This window comes from Cynocephalus volans, chromosome 13 (genome assembly GCF_027409185.1).
Source record: "Cynocephalus volans isolate mCynVol1 chromosome 13, mCynVol1.pri, whole genome shotgun sequence".
Taxonomy (NCBI): Eukaryota; Metazoa; Chordata; class Mammalia; order Dermoptera; family Cynocephalidae; genus Cynocephalus; species Cynocephalus volans.
The window spans coordinates 6995815-7003227 of NC_084472.1; the positions used below are offsets into that span (position 1 = coordinate 6995815).

At 42.6% G+C, this 7413-nt stretch overlaps 1 pseudogene; it reads left to right on the top strand.

The window, feature by feature from the left end:
- The first annotated feature begins 4649 nt into the window (after positions 1-4649).
- LOC134362146 (solute carrier family 41 member 2-like) lies at positions 4650-6889 on the top strand (annotated as a pseudogene).
- Positions 6890-7413: the final 524 nt, after the last annotated feature.

Sequence of the window (7413 nt, forward strand, 5' to 3'; positions counted from 1 at the left end):
TGTGTGATTGGAGAGAGTTTAGTAAAAGAGTTGTTTACCAACTTGTGATCAGGACTAACGGCAACAACTACAGCAAGGGATGGCAAAGCACCCGAGCTCCTGCAAACACTGCCAGCGAGGCCTGCAGGGCAGCCACCAAAGGAAGCAGTCAGACAGGCCGCAAGGCCTGTGACTGCAGCAGGCATCCTCCCGAGGCGAACTCCCCTGCACATGAACACAGCCCACAGCCGCTGTCCAGCCGCAGCCTGGCACGCTGCCCCTCTCTCCTCCCAGGTCTCCCGTTGACCAAACATGTGGAAATCAATGTGCGAGGCATTGCTGAGATGGCCCCAGAAATCAGGCTCCCAGCACAGGGCAGGGCAAGTAGACGTGGAAGGGAAGACGGAGGATATCCAGCACGTATTGTTGGCGTAGTTACAATTGACCCGTGTGGGTGGTAACAGTCCACTTTCGGACACCACTTAACCAGCATTTATATGCAATTCAGACTTTGCTCTTTAAACAGCAACCTTTTCCAACTAGAGCAGGGTGGTCTAGCTCAGTTATCAATAAAGCAGTGTTTGTAGCATATCTTTAACATTTTATTGCATTTTCCACTCTGTTTTGTAAAATGATTGGAAAAAATGGAAACATAAAGACTGATACTATGGATGTGAAGCATAAGTCTTACCATTTTATACTGTTGAAACAAAAATGAAAAATTAGATAAGCTAACTAGAAGCCAATTTTAGGTTTCAAAGAAAAGGTCAAAGGGAAGGAAAAAATAAAATTAAAGAATTTGTGTGAGATGCAGGAAAATGATACCGATAATACGTGTCTAAAGGGAAAGGTATAATTAAGGATTTTAGAATAATTTTGGATTTTTGGTAAACAGATTTTCTTACCTATGTCATTCAAACTTTATAAATATTTTCAAGAAAACATTTTATATTTACTTCTATAAGCATGTGTCCACTTATTATTAATAATTATCAAACTTCCTATGTTTGACTTTTCTAAGTTTTTCTTAGGTGTAAGAATATTCATGTAATATAAGAATATAAGAATATATTCATGTAAGAATATAAATCTAAACCAGTAGAACTTTCTGCAGTGATGGAAATGCTCTGTATCCATCTTGTCCTATATGATAGCCACTGGCCAGATGTAGCTATTGAACACCTGAAATGTGACTAGTGCAAATGAGATACTGAATTTTTAATATTATCTCATTTTTATTGATTTAAACATAAATAGTTACATGTGAAGGTTGCTACTATATTGAACAATGGAAGAATCTATGCATTATGAGGAATTATTGTAACAGGCTTGTATTCCGTGTCCCACTTTACACATACAAATGCAAGCATTTAGAAAGACAAGACAAAAAACTGAGGTCCTAGTTACCGATACCTGTAGACACCACTCACCTTTCACATTATGATCATTCAACAAATAATTATTGACTCCAATGACAGGCCCAGAGCTGGGACAAACAGGTGACTAAATGACCGCATTCCTGATCTCAGCGTGTCACCTCATCAGACCATGTGAGCAGGTGCATATGCGATTAACGTGACAGAGGCTAACACGCAGTTCCACCTGGCAGGGGAAGGTGGTGGTGGGGAGAACAGAATGTCAGGGAAGTCACCAGGCTGAGCCCGGTCCAGGGAGGGCAGGAGTCTCTGGTTGTGGCTCACGGTGACCACATACCCCGTTTGCCAGGACAGCCCTGGTTGGCATCTGACAGCAGTGTAATTAATGCTCTTAGTCTTTCCACTCTCGGGCCTGTCCCACTTTGGGCTATAAATTACCTGGTCAGCCCAGATATGCCCATTGGTGACTTTCCTCCCCTGGGAAAAGAGGTGCTCCTCTGGGACCTAGATAAGCGCGGGCACTTTGTGCTCCCTGGCCACCCCTCGTGCCACTTGAGGACATGACAAGCCTGAATACTGAGACAGGTAATCAGTAATGAATGTGGTCCTCCACGTGCCGGGTGGGGCCCTCACGTCCCTGTACATCTACACCTGCGGTGACAGGTGGAGCAGCCAGGCCCTCGCTCAAGGTCAGCCAGGTGGCACCTGCACAGTGCGACGCTGTCTGGAGCATGTGGCCACTTCTCTCTTCCGTCTCCATGGCGGCAGCACGAGGCCCCTGCCTGCTGGTCACAATGTCCTCTGTGGCCAGTCGCCTCAGCGTAGCTCTGGACGGGGTCCCTTGAGCTCCCGGGCCGTCATCTTGTCGCCTGCAGCACGGGACTGTCCACAGGTCCTGCTCCTCCAGACAGCGTGTCCTCGCCCTGCCCCGTGGTCAGGGACAGGAGGCGCCCTCGGATGAGCATCAAGTCCAATGCCAAATCCCCGGGGGAAAGTCCAGGACACCACGAGGGTCTCCCAAGGTGCTGGAGCCAGAGGAGTGACTCAGGGACGCTGCCTTCTGCTTCCCTCCCCACTTCCAGCCCCCTCAGCACCCCAAGGGGCTCTCCCCACCCTGACCCGGCCCTTCACAGCGTGTCCTCTGGTTCTTCCGTTGGCGTTTACAGGCCCTTCCAGATATGCAGTATTTATTTTTTAGAGAAATTGCTTTCTAGCTTTTAATCTGATTTAAATGTAAGTAGCGGGTGTGGCTCATGGCCGCATTTGGACGGTGAGGGCTTAGACACAAGACCTTCACTAGCCTGTGTTCAAGCCTGTCCTGAAGAAATCTCACTTTTTTTGTGGACAGAAGTTGACTGTGAACAAGTTAATGTTGGTCAGGTGCTCTGCTGAGTGCTGTCATGCAGGTTATCTCTAAAACTCACCCTGCTCTGTGACTGAAAAATGTGAGGATTGTTTAAAACATTCAGCTAGTTAGTGAAAGAGGTGGGATTTGAACTCAAATATGTTTGACTTTTAAAAGCCAGGTTTCATTGTTCTGCTTTCCCAGAGCTGCCGTATAGTGTGTAGTTAAGATCAGGAACATCAGAGCCAGGAAGAGCTTGGTTCAAATTTAAGTTCTGCAGATTACTTGCTTGTGATCTTGGGTTAGTTTTCTAACCTCTCTAAAGCGTCCTTTCTTCGTTTGCAAAGTGGAGATGACAAAAGTAGTTCCATTACATATTATACGTGTTTTATAATATTCCAGATATATTTCATGGCATAATATCATATATACAGGCCTTAATAATGATTAATATTATTGTTACTTATATGTAAAATTTTATTTTGAATCATTCTTTAATTTAGTCACTAGAGTGGAAACCCAAGGACCTCTACCCAGCCCCCCTTTTTTGGATTTCTTTGAGATAAGGGTTAAGATGAACGTCATTTTGTTAAAATCTCTGTATGTTATTTTGTTAAAATCTCCAACAAGGGGAAAAATTTTGCTCTCAAAGCATTTTTTTCAATTATTTTAAACTGATGATTTAGGAATTGTTTGGTTTTATCTGCCATAATAATGATGGAAAGGTATAAGAAGATTTCAGTGACTATCTGAGATGAAGGCAAACATTTTCCTGGATGGCGGGCCCCTGGAAAATCCTGAGAAGACAACAACCTTTGAGGCTCAAAGCAAGAGGCCATCAGAGCTTGAGCAGTTGCCAGGGTCCACGTGGAACCATGTGGTCTCAGTGCTAGGACTGATACCAATTTTTAAGCTCTTTCTCAATGGAGTCATCCAGAAGGGAAGAAAATAAATCATACTTCATAGATTAGTCTTTTCAATATTTTTGCCCTAACAGCCAACAATTCGGGCCCATGATTTTTTAAAAAATATTTGGCTCTAAGTTACTGTTCTGATGGTGTTACCAATATTTTATATTGATTCTATTATTTTTTCCAGTAGAGTGAATCACAGTTACCCAGGTACATAGTCATAATGGTATAAATTAATCTTGTTGACTATCATATTAAATTCTAGGGAATTGGCTGACTGTTCTTTGGAAAGCCAAGAATGTGTCTCCTAAGAGGGTTTTCTAAACTCCAGCCAGATTTTTCAAAGTTCCCAGGTGAGGTGGTTATGTGCAAGGGGACAAGGGTCACATAGCTTCCCATGCCTCAGACAGCCCACAACGTTTGTAACTTTGATGTAACTGGCGGCAGTGGGACGTTGGCAGGGTGGCAAGGGAAAGGCACCGTGCTGTACAGTCTGAAAAATTTCAAGTCAAATTTCTCTTCTGTTATTTTTGGAATGAGTGGCTAGCTCATGCAAGAAGTCCAATGGACTGTAAAAGCCACAAAGATTTCAAAAATCTTGCTAATCCAGAGCAAAAGAATGGCCTACAACCTTCCGAGAGATATGGCTTACATTTGTAAAACATCTGTTAGGACGGACAATGAGTGTCGATCACATTCAATATCAAAAGCAGATCTGCGAGTGTTGACGTGTGGAGATGCTGAGCAGGAAAGAGCCGCCGGACCAGAGCCTCAGAGGCTTGCGAATGAACCAAATGGCCCTTTCATCCCCACCCATAGTGTCTCTGTCTTCTCTCCACACCGGGGCCGGTAACAGTGGAAAGTTCTGGGGTTTTCTGGATGCAGGAGTTAGGTACATCCTAGATCCAACCCTTGCTGTCACCTATTAAACACCTTTTATTAGTGGAAACATTATTCTTTCTGCACAGCAGAGTCGGCATCTTAATTTAAAACTAGTGTTCATGGTTCTGAGTCAACTGCTGTGATTCCTCACGAAGCATGAGACCTCAGGAATACACGGTCTGTCACAACAGCTACGTGAAGAACAGGGAGATCTACACCAACACAACAATGGTTCACGTCCTGATGGAGTTTTGCAGAGTGGACTTGAATTTAATACAACTCAATCTGATGAAGTGTTTCAAGTTACTGCTGAGCATGGGTCCAGTCATTTACCAGAAAGACAGAAATAAGAAACAAAGGTATTTGGCAGGATAGATTATCAGCTGGAGCACAGACTTTTAGTGATAGATCAGAATAACACAGGGAGTACCCGTTTTCACGGAAGTCTTGTCATGGAAAAACAAAGGTCAGGGACTATCGAACTGTCATCAAAAGTATGGTGACTGTATTGGCTATAGTTCCTGAGATGGAAGGGATGCTTCAGAAACTACCAGTGCCAGTGATGAAGGAAAATGATAATTTTGGAAATGAACAAAAAAATTACAAAAGAAATCCAGTGGCATTATGATATTGCAAATTACTTGCACTATTTTTGCTAGCTGGTTTTGGAATACTTTCAGTTGGTGTGATTTTGGATATAGTACAGCACTGAGAAGTTGCAGTGGTTTGAGACTTTAGGAGATGTTGGGATGGGGTGGATACATTTTGTGTGTGAGATGGAAGTGGACCTTTGGGGACCATAGGGTAGACTATGATGGACAGAATGATGTCCCCCCCAAACATGTCCGTGCCCTAATCCCCAGAATCTATGGATATGTTACCTATATGGCAATAGGGCTATGCGTATGTAATTAATTTAAGGATTGGAGGTAGGAAGATTATCTTGGATTGCCTGGGTGGGTGCAATGGAAACACAAGGGGCCTTATAAGAGGAAGACAGAAGAGACAGAGTAAGAGAGGAGACATGATAATAGAAACAGTTCAGAGATAGAGACAGGGAGAGATTTGAAGATGCTACATTGCTGGCTTTGAACTTGGAGACAGCAGCCATGAGCCAAGGAACACATGTGGCCTCTAAAAGTTGGAAAAGGCAAAGGAACAGTTTTCCTCTAGAGCCTCCAGAAGGAATGCAGCCCTGCTAACACCTTGGTTTTAGGACTTCTGATCTCTAAAACTGTAATATAATTAATTTGTATTGTTTTAAGCCATTAAGTTTGTGGTTACTTGCTATAGAATCAGCAGGAAATTAATACAGAAGTTGTTTTTTAAAAGTTACAGAAGTTTTCATGTTAGTTCCTGCACTGCTTGTTTTCAAAAGGAACTTGGAAATGACACAGGCCTCCAGATTAACCACTGCAGTGTACGTAGGGAAGATGGATTCACCCACTGAGAAGTAGAACCTGAGAATTAACAATTTAGCCTCAGAGCAGGTTCTGGCAACAGTACTTGGTTTTCTTGCAGCTGTGGTACCAATTATACTGGGCTCGATTTCAGATGGAAAAACCTTGACCCTTACATCATTTTGAGCTCTAGCAGAGTAGCAAATACCTTCACTGCATCTCTTCTGCAGAGAATAATAATAGTTTGGGTTACTATGGGTTCAGAGAAGAATGGTAAATCCTGATAATATCACTACACCCATTGCTGCTAGTTTTGGCAACTGTACAACTCTATTTTCATCTTGAATAAGTCAGACTCTACACTCCCTCCTTGAGACTTTTACTGCAAATTAATTGGTGCCTTTTTCTTGGCTCTAACCCCCACATCTGGATTGCAATAGCTGCCAAACATTCAGCCACCAGGGCAGTTCTCCAATCAGGAGCTGCCCTAACAGCCATGGTAAGTGGCATTAGGCCTTATTCAGAAAAGCTTGTATCTGACCCAACTTAACTGGGATTATTGCTTATATGCCATTTACTATTGACCTTGGGAGTAATTTGGTGGCCATCCATGCCAGCAGGATCTCTACCTAACTCCATTTGCATGGCACTACAGGATAACTGCTTAATAAACCCAAAGGTTGCTATTACTCATTTAGGACACTTTTGGTCCAGAAGTAAGTAATAAGTCTGCTAAATTTCTATTGATGTTAGTGGCTCCTAGACATTTTATTCCTTTATACTGTTCACTTGATAAAAAGAAACTGTCACACTTCTCGAACTGTGATCTTCACAGGAATATACTCATTTGCTGCTGTGTTACAGGTATTTACCTCATTGTGGATTTCTGACAGGAGGGTCCATCTCTTCTGGAGGCAAAGAAAGGACCCTGATAGTTTCCCCATCTGCTATATAACGGAACTGATTGATCTGCCTGAGTCACCTTTATTAGCCTGAAGTGTTCGTTTTCAATGGTTTATTAGAGATTGAAATCAAGATGTTAGAGACTAACAAATCCTACTAACTCTTCTCCGTGATCAAGGAGAAAAACTTACAGCTCCTTTCCAAAAGTTTTAAAGCGGTCTTTTGCCAGGAAATATTTGGTTGGCACAGGTTCAATTAAATAGCCTTCATTTTTTCAAAAATGTAATTTTGTGTTAAACTAGAAGGAAGAGCATTTGTGCTGCCTTTCGTAATATAAATGATAGTGTGACATTGATAAGCATGCAAGCTCAATGTCTGGAATTAATTAAATAGGAAAGGATATAGGATGTGTGCCATGAATAATTTTGAAACCACAGAAATGTGCTGTGTTACTGTTTGCTTGTAATGCAAGGTTAGAAGAAGTAGAGGTCTAGTTTAACCTCTTTTGTCTCACATACATGTTGCACTGCAAAGCAAGTGATAAAATTAAAGAGGCCCAACAGAGCTGTTCATAGTTTTAACGGTGCTCGTTTCCATGTCAATGGAGAATGAATTTA